The sequence below is a fragment of the Salmo salar genome, chromosome 11 (genome assembly GCF_965601325.2).
Source record: "Salmo salar chromosome 11, fSalSal1, whole genome shotgun sequence".
NCBI lineage: Eukaryota > Metazoa > Chordata > Actinopteri > Salmoniformes > Salmonidae > Salmo > Salmo salar.
In genome coordinates this window covers 71,023,676-71,039,376 of record NC_138301.1, presented here as the reverse complement: position 1 = coordinate 71,039,376, position 15,701 = coordinate 71,023,676, and positions in this window count along the sequence as shown.

Genomic DNA, 15,701 nt, shown 5'->3' with positions numbered 1-15,701 from the left:
TGTAACTCCAGTAGTTTATATCCTAGTGTAACTCCAGTAGTTTATAGTGTAACTCCAGAAGTATATATCCTAGTGTAACTCCAGTAGTTTATAGTGTAACTCCAGTAGTTTATATCCTAGTGTAACTCCAGTAGTTTATATCCTAGTGTATCTCCAGTAGTTTATATCCTAGTGTAGCTCCAGTAGTTTATATCCTAGTGTAACTCCAGTAGTTTATATCCTAGTGTAACTACAGTAGTTTATAGTGTAACTCAGTTAGTTTATAGTGTAAATCCAGTAGTTTATATCCTAGTGTAACTCCAGTAGTTTATATCCTAGTGTAACTCCAGTAGTTTATATCCCAGTGTAACTCCAGTAGTTTATAGTGTAACTCCAGTAGTTTATATCCTAGTGTAACTCCAGTAGTTTATATCCTAGTGTAACTCCAGTAGTTTATATCCTAGTGTAACTCCAGTAGTTTATAGTGTAACTCCAGAAGTTTATATCCTAGTGTAACTCCAGTAGTTTATAGTGTAACTCCAGAAGTTTATATCCTAGTGTAACTCCAGTAGTTTATATCCTAGTGTAACTCCAGTAGTTTATATCCTAGTGTAACTCCAGTAGTTTATAGTGTAACTCCAGAAGTTTATATCCTAGTGTAACTCCAGTAGTTTATAGTGTAACTCCAGTAGTTTATATCCTAGTGTAACTCCAGTAGTTTATATCCTAGTGTAACTCCAGTGGTTTATATCCTAGTGTAACTCCAGTAGTTTATATCCTAGTGTAACTCCAGTAGTTTATATCCTAGTGTAACTCCAGTAGTTTATATCCTAGTGTAACTCCAGTAGTTTTATAGTGTAACTCCAGTAGTTTATATCCTAGTGTAACTCCAGTAGTTTTATAGTGTAACTCCAGTAGTTTATATCCTAGTGTAACTCCAGTAGTTTATAGTGTAACTCCAGTAGTTTATATCCTAGTGTAACTCCAGTAGTTTATATCCTAGTGTAACTCCAGTAGTTTATATCCTAGTGTAACTCCAGTAGTTTATATCCTAGTGTAACTCCAGTAGTTTATAGTGTAACTCCAGTAGTTTTATAGTGTAACTCCAGTAGTTTATAGTGTAACTCCAGTAGTTTATAGTGTAACTCCAGTAGTTTATATCCTAGTGTAACTCCAGTAGTTTAGAGTGTAACTCCAGTAGTTTATATACTAGTGTAACTCCAGTAGTTTATATCCTAGTGTAACTCCAGTAGTTTATAGTGTAACTCAGTTAGTTTATAGTGTAAATCCAGTAGTTTATATCCTAGTGTAACTCCAGTAGTTTATATCCTAGTGTAACTCCAGTAGTTTATATCCTAGTGTAACTCCAGTAGTTTATATCCTAGTGTAACTCCAGTAGTTTATAGTGTAAGTCCAGAAGTTTATATCCTAGTGTAACTCCAGTAGTTTATAGTGTAACTCCAGTAGTTTATATCCTAGTGTAACTCCAGTAGTTTATATCCTAGTGTATCTCCAGTAGTTTATATCCTAGTGTAACTCCAGTAGTTTATAGTGTAACTCAGTTAGTTTATAGTGTAAATCCAGTAGTTTATATCCTAGTGTAACTCCAGTAGTTTATATCCTAGTGTAACTCCAGTAGTTTAGAGTGTAACTCCAGTAGTTTATATCCTAGTGTAACTCCAGTAGTTTATATCCTAGTGTAACTCCAGTAGTTTATAGTGTAGCTCAGTTAGTTTATAGTGTAAATCCAGTAGTTTATATCCTAGTGTAACTCCAGTAGTTTATATCCTAGTGTAACTCCAGTAGTTTATATCCCAGTGTAACTCCAGTAGTTTATAGTGTAACTCCAGTAGTTTATATCCTAGTGTAACTCCAGTAGTTTATATCCTAGTGTAACTCCAGTAGTTTATAGTGTAACTCCAGTAGTTTATATCCCAGTGTAACTCCAGTAGTTTATAGTGTAACTCCAGTAGTTTATATCCTAGTGTAACTCCAGTAGTTTATATCCTAGTGTAACTCCAGTAGTTTATAGTGTAACTCCAGAAGTATATATCCTAGTGTAACTCCAGTAGTTTATAGTGTAACTCCAGTAGTTTATATCATAGTGTAACTCCAGTAGTTTATATCCTAGTGTATCTCCAGTAGTTTATATCCTAGTGTAGCTCCAGTAGTTTATATCCTAGTGTAACTCCAGTAGTTTATATCCTACTGTAACTACAGTAGTTTATAGTGTAACTCAGTTAGTTTATAGTGTAAATCCAGTAGTTTATATCCTAGTGTAACTCCAGTAGTTTATATCCTAGTGTAACTCCAGTAGTTTATATCCCAGTGTAACTCCAGTAGTTTATAGTGTAACTCCAGTAGTTTATATCCTAGTGTAACTCCAGTAGTTTATATTCTAGTGTAACTCCAGTAGTTTATATCCTAGTGTAACTCCAGTAGTTTATAGTGTAACTCCAGAAGTTTATATCCTAGTGTAACTCCAGTAGTTTATAGTGTAACTCCAGAAGTTTATATCCTAGTGTAACTCCAGTAGTTTATATCCTAGTGTAACTCCAGTAGTTTATATCCTAGTGTAACTCCAGTAGTTTATAGTGTAACTCCAGAAGTTTATATCCTAGTGTAACTCCAGTAGTTTATAGTGTAACTCCAGTAGTTTATATCCTAGTGTAACTCCAGTAGTTTATATCCTAGTGTAACTCCAGTGGTTTATATCCTAGTGTAACTCCAGTAGTTTATATGCTAGTGTAACTCCAGTAGTTTATATCCTAGTGTAACTCCAGTAGTTTATATCCTAGTGTAACTCCAGTAGTTTTATAGTGTAACTCCAGTAGTTTATATCCTAGTGTAACTCCAGTAGTTTTATAGTGTAACTCCAGTAGTTTATATCCTAGTGTAACTCCAGTAGTTTATAGTGTAACTCCAGTAGTTTATATCCTAGTGTAACTCCAGTAGTTTATATCCTAGTGTAACTCCAGTAGTTTATATCCTAGTGTAACTCCAGTAGTTTATATCCTAGTGTAACTCCAGTAGTTTATAGTGTAACTCCAGTAGTTTTATAGTGTAACTCCAGTAGTTTATAGTGTAACTCCAGTAGTTTATATACTAGTGTAACTCCAGTAGTTTATATCCTAGTGTAACTCCAGTAGTTTATAGTGTAACTCAGTTAGTTTATAGTGTAAATCCAGTAGTTTATATCCTAGTGTAACTCCAGTAGTTTATATCCTAGTGTAACTCCAGTAGTTTATATCCTAGTGTAACTCCAGTAGTTTATATCCTAGTGTAACTCCAGTAGTTTATAGTGTAAGTCCAGAAGTTTATATCCTAGTGTAACTCCAGTAGTTTATAGTGTAACTCCAGTAGTTTATATCCTAGTGTAACTCCAGTAGTTTATATCCTAGTGTATCTCCAGTAGTTTATATCCTAGTGTAACTCCAGTAGTTTATAGTGTAACTCAGTTAGTTTATAGTGTAAATCCAGTAGTTTATATCCTAGTGTAACTCCAGTAGTTTATATCCTAGTGTAACTCCAGTAGTTTATATCCCAGTGTAACTCCAGTAGTTTATAGTGTAACTCCAGAAGTTTATATCCTAGTGTAACTCCAGTAGTTTATAGTGTAACTCCAGTAGTTTATATCCTAGTGTAACTCCAGTAGTTTATATCCTAGTGTATCTCCAGTAATTTATATCCTAGTGTAACTCCAGTAGTTTATATCCTAGTGTAACTCCAGTAGTTTATATCCTAGTGTAACTCCAGTAGTTTATATCCTAGTGTAACTCCAGTAGTTTATAGTGTAACTCCAGTAGTTTTATAGTGTAACTCCAGTAGTTTATAGTGTAACTCCAGTAGTTTATATCCTAGTGTAACTCCAGTAGTTTAGAGTGTAACTCCAGTAGTTTATATCCTAGTGTAACTCCAGTAGTTTATATCCTAGTGTAACTCCAGTAGTTTATAGTGTAACTCAGTTAGTTTATAGTGTAAATCCAGTAGTTTATATCCTAGTGTAACTCCAGTAGTTTATATCCTAGTGTAACTCCAGTAGTTTATATCCCAGTGTAACTCCAGTAGTTTATATCCTAGTGTAACTCCAGTAGTTTATATCCTAGTGTAACTCCAGTAGTTTATATCCCAGTGTAACTCCAGTAGTTTATAGTGTAACTCCAGTAGTTTATATCCTCGTGTAACTCCAGTAGTTTATATCCTAGTGTATCTCCAGTAATTTATATCCTAGTGTAACTCCAGTAGTTTATATCCTAGTGTAACTCCAGTAGTTTATATCCTAGTGTAACTCCAGTAGTTTATATCCTAGTGTAACTCCAGTAGTTTATAGTGTAACTCCAGTAGTTTATAGTGTAACTCCAGTAGTTTTATAGTGTAACTCCAGTAGTTTTATAGTGTAACTCCAGTAGTTTTATAGTGTAACTCCAGTAGTTTTATAGTGTAACTCCAGTAGTTTATATCCTAGTGTAACTCCAGTAGTTTATATCCTAGTGTAACTCCAGTGGTTTATATCCTAGTGTAACTCCAGTAGTTTATATCCTAGTGTAACTCCAGTAGTTTATATCCTAGTGTAACTCCAGTAGTTTATATCCTAGTGTAACTCCAGTAGTTTATATCCTAGTGTAACTCCAGTAGTTTTATAGTGTAACTCCAGTTGTTTATATCCTAGTGTAACTCCAGTAGTTTTATAGTGTAACTCCAGTAGTTTATAGTGTAACTCCAGTAGTTGATAGTGTAACTCCAGTAGTTTATATCCTAGTGTAACTCCAGTAGTTTATATCCTAGTGTAACTCCAGTAGTTTATATCCTAGTGTAACTCCAGTAGTTTTATAGTGTAACTCCAGTAGTTTATAGTGTAACTCCAGTAGTTTATATCCTAGTGTAACTCCAGTAGTTTAGAGTGTAACTCCAGTAGTTTATATACTAGTGTAACTCCAGTAGTTTATATCCTAGTGTAACTCCAGTAGTTTATAGTGTAACTCAGTTAGTTTATAGTGTAAATCCAGTAGTTTATATCCTAGTGTAACTCCAGTAGTTTATAGTGTAACTCCAGTAGTTTTATAGTGTAACTCCAGTAGTTTTATAGTGTAACTCCAGTAGTTTTATAGTGTAACTACAGTAGTTTATAGTGTAACTCCAGTAGTTTATATCCTAGTGTAACTCCAGTAGTTTATATCCTAGTGTAACTCCAGTGGTTTATATCCTAGTGTAACTCCAGTAGTTTATATCCTAGTGTAACTCCAGTAGTTTATATCCTAGTGTAACTCCAGTAGTTTATATCCTAGTGTAACTCCAGTAGTTTTATAGTGTAACTCCAGTAGTTTATATCCTAGTGTAACTCCAGTAGTTTTATAGTGTAACTCCAGTAGTTTATAGTGTAACTCCAGTAGTTGATAGTGTAACTCCAGTAGTTTATATCCTAGTGTAACTCCAGTAGTTTATATCCTAGTGTAACTCCAGTAGTATATATCCTAGTGTAACTCCAGTAGTTTTATAGTGTAACTCCAGTAGTTTATAGTGTAACTCCAGTAGTTTATATCCTAGTGTAACTCCAGTAGTTTAGAGTGTAACTCCAGTAGTTTATATACTAGTGTAACTCCAGTAGTTTATATCCTAGTGTAACTCCAGTAGTTTATAGTGTAACTCAGTTAGTTTATAGTGTAAATCCAGTAGTTTATATCCTAGTGTAACTCCAGTAGTTTATATCCCAGTGTAACTCCAGTAGTTTATAGTGTAACTCCAGTAGTTTATATCCTAGTGTAACTCCAGTAGTTTATATCCTAGTGTAACTCCAGTAGTTTATATCCTAGTGTAACTCCAGTAGTTTATAGTGTAACTCCAGTAGTTTTATAGTGTAACTCCAGTAGTTTTATAGTGTAACTCCAGTAGTTTATAGTGTAACTCCAGTAGTTTATATCCTAGTGTAACTCCAGTAGTTTAGAGTGTAACTCCAGTAGTTTATATCCTAGTGTAACTCCAGTAGTTTATATCCTAGTGTAACTCCAGTAGTTTATAGTGTAGCTCAGTTAGTTTATAGTGTAAATCCAGTAGTTTATATCCTAGTGTAACTCCAGTAGTTTATATCCTAGTGTAACTCCAGTAGTTTATATCCCAGTGTAACTCCAGTAGTTTATAGTGTAACTCCAGTAGTTTATATCCTAGTGTAACTCCAGTAGTTTATAGTGTAACTCCAGTAGTTTATATCCCAGTGTAACTCCAGTAGTTTATAGTGTAACTCCAGTAGTTTATATCCTAGTGTAACTCCAGTAGTTTATATCCTAGTGTAACTCCAGTAGTTTATAGTGTAACTCCAGAAGTATATATCCTAGTGTAACTCCAGTAGTTTATAGTGTAACTCCAGTAGTTTATATCCTAGTGTAACTCCAGTAGTTTATAGTGTAACTCCAGAAGTATATATCCTAGTGTAACTCCAGTAGTTTATAGTGTAACTCCAGTAGTTTATATCCTAGTGTAACTCCAGTAGTTTATATCCTAGTGTATCTCCAGTAGTTTATATCCTAGTGTAGCTCCAGTAGTTTATATCCTAGTGTAACTCCAGTAGTTTATATCCTAGTGTAACTACAGTAGTTTATAGTGTAACTCAGTTAGTTTATAGTGTAAATCCAGTAGTTTATATCCTAGTGTAACTCCAGTAGTTTATATCCTAGTGTAACTCCAGTAGTTTATATCCCAGTGTAACTCCAGTAGTTTATAGTGTAACTCCAGTAGTTTATATCCTAGTGTAACTCCAGTAGTTTATATCCTAGTGTAACTCCAGTAGTTTATATCCTAGTGTAACTCCAGTAGTTTATAGTGTAACTCCAGAAGTTTATATCCTAGTGTAACTCCAGTAGTTTATAGTGTAACTCCAGAAGTTTATATCCTAGTGTAACTCCAGTAGTTTATATCCTAGTGTAACTCCAGTAGTTTATATCCTAGTGTAACTCCAGTAGTTTATAGTGTAACTCCAGAAGTTTATATCCTAGTGTAACTCCAGTAGTTTATAGTGTAACTCCAGTAGTTTATATCCTAGTGTAACTCCAGTAGTTTATATCCTAGTGTAACTCCAGTGGTTTATATCCTAGTGTAACTCCAGTAGTTTATATCCTAGTGTAACTCCAGTAGTTTATATCCTAGTGTAACTCCAGTAGTTTATATCCTAGTGTAACTCCAGTAGTTTTATAGTGTAACTCCAGTAGTTTATATCCTAGTGTAACTCCAGTAGTTTTATAGTGTAACTCCAGTAGTTTATATCCTAGTGTAACTCCAGTAGTTTATAGTGTAACTCCAGTAGTTTATATCCTAGTGTAACTCCAGTAGTTTATATCCTAGTGTAACTCCAGTAGTTTATATCCTAGTGTAACTCCAGTAGTTTATATCCTAGTGTAACTCCAGTAGTTTATAGTGTAACTCCAGTAGTTTTATAGTGTAACTCCAGTAGTTTATAGTGTAACTCCAGTAGTTTATATCCTAGTGTAACTCCAGTAGTTTAGAGTGTAACTCCAGTAGTTTATATACTAGTGTAATTCCAGTAGTTTATATCCTAGTGTAACTCCAGTAGTTTATAGTGTAACTCAGTTAGTTTATAGTGTAAATCCAGTAGTTTATATCCTAGTGTAACTCCAGTAGTTTATATCCTAGTGTAACTCCAGTAGTTTATATCCTAGTGTAACTCCAGTAGTTTATATCCTAGTGTAACTCCAGTAGTTTATAGTGTAACTCCAGAAGTTTATATCCTAGTGTAACTCCAGTAGTTTATAGTGTAACTCCAGTAGTTTATATACTAGTGTAATTCCAGTAGTTTATATCCTAGTGTAACTCCATATAGTGTAACTCCAGAAGTTTATATCCTAGTGTAACTCCAGTAGTTTATAGTGTAACTCCAGTAGTTTATATCCTAGTGTAACTCCAGTAGTTTATATCCTAGTGTAACTCCAGTGGTTTATATCCTAGTGTAACTCCAGTAGTTTATATCCTAGTGTAACTCCAGTAGTTTATATCCTAGTGTAACTCCAGTAGTTTATATCCTAGTGTAACTCCAGTAGTTTTATAGTGTAACTCCAGTAGTTTATATCCTAGTGTAACTCCAGTAGTTTTATAGTGTAACTCCAGTAGTTTATATCCTAGTGTAACTCCAGTAGTTTATAGTGTAACTCCAGTAGTTTATATCCTAGTGTAACTCCAGTAGTTTATATCCTAGTGTAACTCCAGTAGTTTATATCCTAGTGTAACTCCAGTAGTTTATATCCTAGTGTAACTCCAGTAGTTTATAGTGTAACTCCAGTAGTTTTATAGTGTAACTCCAGTAGTTTATAGTGTAACTCCAGTAGTTTATATCCTAGTGTAACTCCAGTAGTTTAGAGTGTAACTCCAGTAGTTTATATACTAGTGTAATTCCAGTAGTTTATATCCTAGTGTAACTCCAGTAGTTTATAGTGTAACTCAGTTAGTTTATAGTGTAAATCCAGTAGTTTATATCCTAGTGTAACTCCAGTAGTTTATATCCTAGTGTAACTCCAGTAGTTTATATCCTAGTGTAACTCCAGTAGTTTATATCCTAGTGTAACTCCAGTAGTTTATAGTGTAACTCCAGAAGTTTATATCCTAGTGTAACTCCAGTAGTTTATAGTGTAACTCCAGTAGTTTATATCCTAGTGTAACTCCAGTAGTTTATATCATAGTGTATCTCCAGTAGTTTATATCCTAGTGTAACTCCAGTAGTTTATATCCTAGTGTAACTCCAGTAGTTTATATCCTAGTGTAACTCCAGTAGTTTATATCCTAGTGTAACTCCAGTAGTTTATAGTGTAACTCCAGTAGATTATAGTGTAACTCCAGTAGTTTTATAGTGTAACTCCAGTAGTTTATAGTGTAACTCCAGTAGTTTATATCCTAGTGTAACTCCAGTAGTTTAGAGTGTAACTCCAGTAGTTTATATACTAGTGTAACTCCAGTAGTTTATATCCTAGTGTAACTCCAGTAGTTTATAGTGTAACTCAGTTAGTTTATAGTGTAACTCAGTTAGTTTATAGTGTAAATCCAGTAGTTTATATCCTAGTGTAACTCCAGTAGTTTATATCCTAGTGTAACTCCAGTAGTTTATATCCCAGTCTAACTCCAGTAGTTTATAGTGTAACTCCAGTAGTTTATATCCTAGTGTAACTCCAGTAGTTTATATCCTAGTGTAACTCCAGTAGTTTATATCCTAGTGTAACTCCAGTAGTTTATAGTGTAACTCCAGAAGTTTATATCCTAGTGTAACTCCAGTAGTTTATAGTGTAACTCCAGTAGTTTATATCCTAGTGTAACTCCAGTAGTTTATATCCTAGTGTATCTCCAGTAGTTTATATCCTAGTGTAGCTCCAGTAGTTTATATCCTAGTGTAACTACAGTAGTTTATAGTGTAACTCAGTTAGTTTATAGTGTAAATCCAGTAGTTTATATCCTAGTGTAACTCCAGTAGTTTATATCCTAGTGTAACTACAGTAGTTTATAGTGTAACTCAGTTAGTTTATAGTGTAAATCCAGTAGTTTATATCCTAGTGTAACTCCAGTAGTTTATATCCTAGTGTAACTCCAGTAGTTTATAGTGTAACTCCAGTAGTTTATATCCTAGTGTAACTCCAGTAGTTTATATCCTAGTGTAACTCCAGTAGTTTATATCCTAGTGTAACTCCAGTAGTTTATAGTGTAACTCCAGTAGTTTATATCCTAGTGTAACTCCAGTAGTTTATATCCTAGTGTAACTCCAGTAGTTTATATCCTAGTGTAACTCCAGTAGTTTATATCCTAGTGTAACTCCATCAGTTTATATCCTAGTGTAACTACAGTAGTTGTATAGTGTAACTCCAGAGCTTTATATCCTAGTGTAACTCCAGTAGTTTATAGTGTAACTCCAGTAGTTTTATAGTGTAACTCCAGTAGTTTATATCCTAGCGTAACTCCAGTAGTTCATATCCTAGTGTAACTCCAGTAGTTTTATAGTGTAACTCCAGTAGTTTATATCCTAGTGTAACTCCAGTAGTTTATAGTGTAACTCCAGTAGTTTATAGTGTAACTCCAGTAGTTTATATCCTAGTGTAACTCCAGCAGTTTATATCCTAGTGTAACTCCTGTAGTTTATATCCTAGTGTAACTCCAGTATTTTTATAGTGTAACTCAAGTGCTTTATATCCTAGTGTAACTCCAGTAGTTTATATCCTAGTGTAACTCCAGTAGTTTTATAGTGTAACTCCAGTAGTTTATAGTGTAACTCCAGTAGTTTATAGTGTAACTCCAGTAGATTATAGTGTAACTCCAGTAGTTTATATCCTAGTGTAACTCCAGTAGTTTATAGTGTAACTGTCACGTCCTGACCAGTATAGAGTATATTTGGTTATTGTAGTTTGGTCAGGACGTGGCAGAGGGTAGTTGATGTATGTTTATGGTGTTTGTCATTGGTCTATGTCTGTGTTTCTATGTCTAGTTGATTGGGGTTGGACTCTCAATTGAAGGCAGGTGTGTTGAGTTGCCTTTGATTGGGAGTCCTATATAGTAGGGTGTGTTTGTCTTTGTGTTTCGTGGGTAGTTGTATTTCACACTGCTAGGGAATGTATAGCCTGTGAAACTGTCACTAGTCGTTCTTTGTTTTTCTTGTTTTCACGTGTTCACATTTATTTAATAAATTAAGATGATGAGCACGCAACCCGCTGAGTATTGGTCCACTTTCTCTGACAGTGACTTCAACATATCGTCAGAAGACGAGGATCGTGACAGTAACTCCAGTGGTTTATATCCTAGTGTAACTCCAGTAGTTTATATCCTAGTGTAACTCCAGTAGTATATATCCTAGTGTAACTCCAGTAGTATTATAGTGTAACTCCAGTAGTTTATATCCTGGTGTAACTCCCGTAGTTTATATCCTGGTGTAAATCCAGTAGTTTATATCCTAGTGTAACTCCAGTAGTATTATAGTGTAATTCCAGTAGTTTATATCCTGGTGTAACTCCAGTAGTTTATAGTGTAACTTCAGTAGTTTATATCCTAGTGTAACTCCAGAAGTTTATATCCTAGTGTAACTCCAGTAGTTTATATCCTAGTGTAACTCCAGTAGGTTATATCCTAGTGTAACTCCAGTATTTTTATAGTGTAACTCCAGTAGTTTATATCCAAGTGTAACTCCAGTAGTTTATATCCTGGTGTAACTCCAGTAGTTTATATCCTGGTGTAACTCCAGTAGTTTATATCCTAGTGTATCTCCAGTAGTTTATATCCTAGTGTATCTCCAGTAGTTTATAACCTAGTTTAACTCCAGTAGTTTATGGTGTAACTCCAGTAGGTTATATCCTAGTGTAACTCCATTAGTTTATATCCTAGTGTAACTCCAGTAGTTTATATCCTAGTGTATCTCCAGTAGTTTATAACCTAGTTTAACTCCAGTAGTTTATGGTGTAACTCCAGTAGTTTATATCCTAGTGTAACTCCAGTAGTTTATATCCTAGTGTAACTCCAGTAGTTTATATCCTAGTGTAACTCCAGTAGTTTATATCCTAGTGTAACTCCAGTAGTTTTAAAGTGTAACTCCAGTAGTTTATATCCTAGTGTCACTCCAGTAGTTTTATAGTGTAACTGCATTAGTTTTAATGTGTAACTCCAGTAGTTTATATCCTAGTGTAACTCGAGAAGTTTATATCCTAGTGTAACTCCAGCAGTTTATATCCTAGTGTAACTGCTGTAGTTTATATCCTAGTGTAACTCCAGTAGTTTTATAGTGTAACTCCAGTGCTTTATATCCTAGTGTAACTCCAGTAGTTTTGTAGTGTAACTCCAGTAGTTTATTTCCTAGTGTAACTCCAGTAGTTTATATTTTAACTCCAGTAGTTTTATCGTGTATCTCCAGTAGTTTATATCCTAGTGTAACTCCAGTAGTTTATATCCTAGTGTAACTCCAGTAGTTTTATAGTGTAACTCCAGTAGTTTATAGTGTAACTCCAGTAGTTTATATCCTAGTGTATCTCCAGTAGTTTATATCCTAGTGTAACTCCAGTAGTTTATAGTGTAACTCTAGTAGTTTATATCCTAGTGTAACTCCAGTAGTTCATAGTATAACTCCAGTAGTTTATATCCTAGTGTAACTCCAGTAGTTTATAGTGTAACTCCAGTAGTTTATATCCTAGTGTAACTCCAGTAGTTTATAGTGTAAATCCAGTAATTTATAGTGTAACTCCTGTAGTTTATATCCTAGTGTAACTCCAGTAGTTTATATCCTAGTGTAACCCCAGTAGTTTTTATCCTAGTGTAACTCCAGTAGTTTATATCCTAGTGTAACTCCAGTAGTTTATACCCTAGTGTAACTCCAGTAGTTTTATAGTGTAACTCCAGTAGTTTATATCCTAGTTGTATAGTGTAACTCCAGTAGTTTCTATCCTAGTTTAACTCCAGTAGTTTATAGTGTAACTCCAGTAGTTTATATCCTAGTGTAACCCCAGTAGTTTATATCCTAGTGTAACTCCAGTAGTTTATATCCTAGTGTAACTCCAGTAGTTTTATAGTGTAACTCCTGTAGTTTATAGTGTAACTCCAGTAGTTTATATCCTAGTGTAACCCCAGTAGTTTATATCCTAGTGTAACTCCAGTAGTTTATATCCTAGTGTAACTCCAGTAGTTTATAGTGTAACTCCAGTAGTTTATAGCCTAGTGTAACTCCAGTAGTTTTATAGTGTAACTCCAGTAGTTTTATAGTGTAACTCCAGTAGTTTATATCCTAGTGTAACTCCAATAGTTTCTATCCTAGTTTAACTCCAGTAGTTTTATTTTGAAACTCCAGTAGTTGATATCCTAGTGTAAATCCAGTAGTTTATATCCTAGTGTAACTCCAGTAGTTTATATCCTAGTGTAACTCCGGTAGTTTTATAGTGTAACTCCAGTAGTATATAAGACATTATATCAACTTACTGTTTCTGTGAGAACATTTCTCCTGAGATTTCTAATCCTCTACACAGGAACTAATTAATCTTTAGCTGGCCACCCTCTCTCTACCTCGTCCCAAATGGCATCTTATGCCCTATATAGTGCACTACTGCTGACCAGGGTTTTGTAGTGCACTTTGTGGGTAATAGGGTGCCATTTGGGACTAAATCATCTTGTCGCTGAGCCAATACAAACCCTGTAGAACATTCCCTCGCTCTGGTCCATCCTGCGACGTCAACAATTTGCCGCTGTAGTATTAGTGGAGGAACGGTCTCTAACGCTTTGGACGAGAGCTGTACAGTACCATGAGTGCTTGGACGGAGTTGGAAAGGTGGAAAGCATGACAGTTGGCGTCGTGTTGGAATAATCGCTCCACAAAGCAAGATGCTGCTATAAGAGATTAATACAGTTATCCCAAGTTGTGGGTGAGTATTAAAACCATTTCCAACTCATTTGAAATGTTTTTCTTTAACCATCATTGTGAAAGAATGTGAATTTTAGCAACAACAAAACAATATATATATATATATATATATATATATATATATATATATATATATATATATACAGTGCATTCGGAAAGTATGGAGAACCCTTGACTTTTTCACATTTTGCTATGTTACAGCCTTATGCTAAAGTGGATTAAATAGTTTTTTCTCTTGTCAATCTACACACAATACCCTATAATGACAAAGCAAAAACTGTTTTTATATTTTTATAGAATGTATAAAATAAAACAAATGGAAATATCACTTTCACATAAGTATTCAGACCCTTTACTCAGTACTTTGTTGAAGCACCTTTGGCAGTGATTACAGCATTGAGGCTTCTTTGGTATGACGCTACAAGCTTGGCACACCTGTATTTGGGGATTTTCTCCCACTCTTCTCTGCAGATCCTCTCAAGCTCTGTCAGGTTGGATGGGGAGCATCGCTGCACAGCTATTTTCAGGTCTCTCCAGAGATGTTCAATAGGGTTCAAGTCCGGGCTCTGGCTGGACCACTCAAGGACATTCAGAGACATGTTCCGAAGCCACTCCTGCGTTGTCTTGGCTGTGTGCTTAGGGTCGTTGTCCTGTTGGAAGGTGAACCTTCACCCCAGTCTGAGGTCCTGAGCGCTCTGGAGCAGGTTTTCATCAAGGATCTCTCTGTACTTTGCTCTGTTCATCCTACCCTCAATCCTGACTAGTCTCTCAGTCCCTGCCACTGAAAAACATTCCCACAGCATGATGCTGCCACCACCATGCTTCACCGTAGGGATGGTGCCAGGTTTCCTCCAGATGTTACGCTTCGCATTCAGGCCAAAGAGTTCAATCTTGGTTTCATCAGACCAGAGAATCTTGTTTCTCATGGCCTGACCGGGCTGTCATGTGCTTTTTACTGAGGAGTGACTTCCGTCTGGCAACTCTATCATAAAGGCCTGATTGGTTGTCCTTCTGGAAGGTTCTCCCATCTCCACAGAGAAAGTCTGGAGCTCATACAGAGTGACTATTGGGATCTTGGTCACCTCCCTGACCAAGGCCCTTCTTCCCCGATTGCTCAGTTTGGCCGGGCGGCCAGCTCTAGGAAGAGTTTTGGTGGTTCCAAACTTCTTCCATTTAAGAATGATGGAGGCCACTGTGTTCTTGGGAACCTTCAATGCTGCAGAACATTTTTTGGTACCCTTCCCCAGATCTGTGCCTTGACACAATCCTGTCTCAGAGCTCTAGAGACCATTCCTTCGACCTCATGGTTTGTTTTTTGCTCTGACATGCACTGTCAACTGTGGGACTGTAACGGCTGTCTTTGGAAGAAGAGGACCAAGGTGCAGCGTGGAATTTGTTCATCTTTTATTTTGGATGAAAAAGGCACTTCACAAAGAAACCACAAACGACAGCCAAACAGTCCTGTCAGGTATCCTAGCATACTAAACAGAAATGAACTACCCACAAACTCCAAAGGAAAACAGGCTGCCTAAGTATGACTCCCAATCAGCGACAATGATGTACAGCTGTCTCTGATTGAGAGCCATACCAGGCCAAAACAAAGAAATACAAAGCATAGAAAAAAGGACTTAGAATGCCCACCCAAATCACACCCTGACCAAACTTAAATAGAGACATAAAAAAGGCTCTCTCAGGTCAGGGCGTGACAGGGACCTTATATAGACAGGTGTGGGCCTTTCCAAATCATGTCCAATTTATAGAATTTACCACAGGTGGACTCCAAAGTTGTAGAAACATCTCAAGGATGATCAATGGAAACAGGATTTACCTGAGCTCAATATCGAGTTTCATAGCAAAGGGTCTGAATGATTATTTAAATAAGTATTTCGTTTTTTTTTTTTTTGGTATACATTTGTCATTATCAATTTTAGAATAAGGCGGTAACATAACAAAATGTGGAAAAAGTCAAGGAGTCTGAATACTTTCTGAATGCACTGCACAGGGCACCATAATCTCAGAATAGAGTCTATATAATCTATTCATTTCAATGCCTTTATCAGAATAGAGTCTATATAATTGTAATGGTTGTCGTCGGATTTAGACCAAGACGCAGCGGGGAAATGTGCACTCAGCTTCTTTATTATAAACGGACAAGAAGGAGAACCAAAACAAACACGTACACAAAGAAAACACAACTACTAATCACAGGCTGGTAAGGCACAAAGCTATACACAGCGTAATCTCCCACCAAGTACTCAACAAACACATACCTATATATAGGACTCTCAATCAGAGGCAACTAGAAAACACCTGCCTCCAATTTAGAGTCCAACCCCAATTAACAAAACAT